This window comes from Triticum dicoccoides, chromosome 2A, assembly GCF_002162155.2.
Source record: "Triticum dicoccoides isolate Atlit2015 ecotype Zavitan chromosome 2A, WEW_v2.0, whole genome shotgun sequence".
Taxonomy (NCBI): domain Eukaryota; kingdom Viridiplantae; phylum Streptophyta; class Magnoliopsida; order Poales; family Poaceae; genus Triticum; species Triticum dicoccoides.
In genome coordinates this window covers 633,170,440-633,173,031 of record NC_041382.1, presented here as the reverse complement: position 1 = coordinate 633,173,031, position 2,592 = coordinate 633,170,440, and the positions used below count along the sequence as shown (strand labels likewise).

At 48.4% G+C, this 2,592-nt stretch overlaps 1 long non-coding RNA gene across 1 annotated transcript in view; it reads right to left on the bottom strand.

Annotated features, from left to right (window-relative positions):
- Nucleotides 1–311: 311 nt before the first annotated feature.
- The window catches only part of LOC119359736, an 11,532-nt gene continuing 9,251 nt past the window's right edge, over nucleotides 312–2,592 (bottom strand). The window contains exon 5 of the long non-coding RNA XR_005172644.1: nucleotides 312–1,050. This is a non-coding gene — a long non-coding RNA (uncharacterized LOC119359736). The remainder of the gene's footprint in view (nucleotides 1,051–2,592) is intronic.

The following is a 2,592-nucleotide window of genomic DNA, read 5'->3' as shown; positions in this document are numbered from 1 at the left end:
TAAGCTAGCATACCGCCTAGACTAAGACAAGTGCACTCTTATGATTAAACCTTTTGCAAGCATCCGCAAATACAAGAGAGAAATTAAGGCAAAGCCTAACAGTAGCAATAAACTCTAGGATCCAATACTCCCTCGTGCAAAAGTCCGCGAACTGGGGTTCAGGTTTCTGTCACTCCGGCAACCCACCGTAAGCATTCTTTATACACAATGCCTTCCCCTAGGTCCTTAAAAGGCGAAGTGCTATGTAGTCGATGTTCACATAGCACCACTAGAAGAAGAACACCACAACTTAAATAACAAACCAACAAATATTACTTCAACATCATATGACTACTAGCAACAAGACTTCTCCCATGTCCTCAAGAACTAAAGTAACTACTCAAAAGACATAAAAGAGATCATGATCAGAGGTGCTAAATAGATGACGAACAATCTGGTCATAACACAAATCCTCCAACAAAACTTAATAGCATTCACCACAAAGGAGTAATCAACACCGGTAAAGTAGAGGGGATGAATAGTGCAAGTTACTACTCAGATTGCAATGGTGAGATGAGATGGGATGGTGATGGAGATGGTGCTGATGATGAGGGTGATGGTGATGATGATCTCGATGATGCTGTGATGATGATGATGATGGTGATGGCGATCCCCCTCCGGGAGGAGTTCTCCTCCGCGGAATATGCCCGCCGGAAAGGTCTTTTCTTCTTTGGTGCTTTCCGCCTCGGAGCGGCGGCGGAACTCCCGATCCAACTTCTGTTCTGGGGGTTTTAGGTCACGGGGAACATACAGGCCAAAGGAGAGCCCCGAAGGTGGGACCCCCCTCCCAGGCAGCCACCCGACGCGACCTAGGAGGTGGCCGCGCCCAGAGGCCGCCTGGGAGCCTGGTGGGCCCCCTCTGGCTCCACTTTTGGGTGCCTTCATTATTTCTTCAGAGAATCCTTCCCCGAAAGTTTCAGGTCATTTGGAGATGTGCTGATATGCCCACTCTATGTGCACTTTTACCCGCTGATTCCTGCGTCTGCTGTTTCGGCACCAGAAAGTTGTAAACTGTGTAAAACAAGCCAAAACACCATAAGAACAGCATCATAATCATGAAATATATCAATGAATAGAGGTAAATTATGATACAAAATAGTGATGCATTTTGGACGTATCATGGGGTGACGGCGACGACGATTGCCGGTGACTCCGGCCACCATTTCCGGAGCCCGGCATACATGCGTGCTCAGGGGGACACGTAGAACACGATGGTGTATGCCACGGTCATCGGGGAAGGCCATGGCGAGGGAGGCTTTAACTCTCGTGGCGGTGGTCGTCGGACGTCGTGGGAGAGGTCGCTACGGCGACGTCCGAGACAAAATGAGGGCATGGGGTGAGCTACGTGCACTACAAAAAAATACACTTCCGTGATGATACGTGTTTGTCACAGTAGGTCACGTTTTCTGTCATGCATGTACACCCATGACAAATTTATGACAGAATCAAGATAGTCATACATGTTTTGTCGTAGAACTGTTCCATGACATTACCAAAATTATCATCATGGAAGTGTCCACTTCCATGATGATATATCGCACGTCACAGAAGTGCTTTCGTCAAGGGTGATCGACACATGACATCCACCGTAACAGAACGCCGTTAAGCTATCGGGTCCGGTTTTGGATCCGATAACCCGTTAACACCCCCGACCAATGGGGATTTTCCACGTGCAAAATCATCATTGGCTGGAGCAAACACGTGCCGGCTCACCGTTGGGACAGATGTCATCCACTCATTGGACCCAAAGCGCCTATGATACGTCGACATGTGGCACGGGCCAGCAAAGGCCCATATAGGTTAAAAAGGCCAGCCCAGTCAAAGGCCCGTAGTACTTACTCAGGTACTAGTGGGCCAGCCCAATAACGGCCTGCTTAATAAAGGCCCATTTACGGCCCGAAGCCAGATCTGGCCCATTAATTGTTCGCCGAATATTTGGGCCCATTTATGGCCCGAAGACAGATCTGACCCGTTAATTGTTCGCCGAATATTTGGGCCCAATTACAGCCCAGTGACTTTCGTCCTGTTAGAGGCCCGATGTAGACATGGGCCCATTTTAGCCCGGTGTGACTTTCGGCCTAGGAATGGCCCGTGCTGCCCATGGGCCATATATGGTCCGACTGGACATCGGGCCCACTAACGGCCCGTGATAAAGGTGGCAACAGTTAAGCCCAACGTGACTTTGGGCCTGTTAAAGGCATGTCGCATAATTCGGCCCGTTGATGTCTGTACTAAGCTTTCGGCCTCTTAAAGGCTGATAGGTCTCCAACGTATCTATAATTTTTTATTGCTCCATGCTATATTATCTACTGTTTTGGATGTTTATGGGCTTTATTATACACTTTTATATCATTTTTGGGACTAACCTATTAACCCAGAGCCCAGTGCCAGTTTCTGTCTTTACCTTGTTTTAGAATATCGCAGAAAAGGAAAACCAAATGGAGTCCAATTGACCTGAAACTTCACGGAACTTATTTTTGGATCATAAGAAGCCCAGAAGACTTGGAGTGCACATCAGGGGATCTACGAGGAGGCCACGAGGCAGGGGGCGCG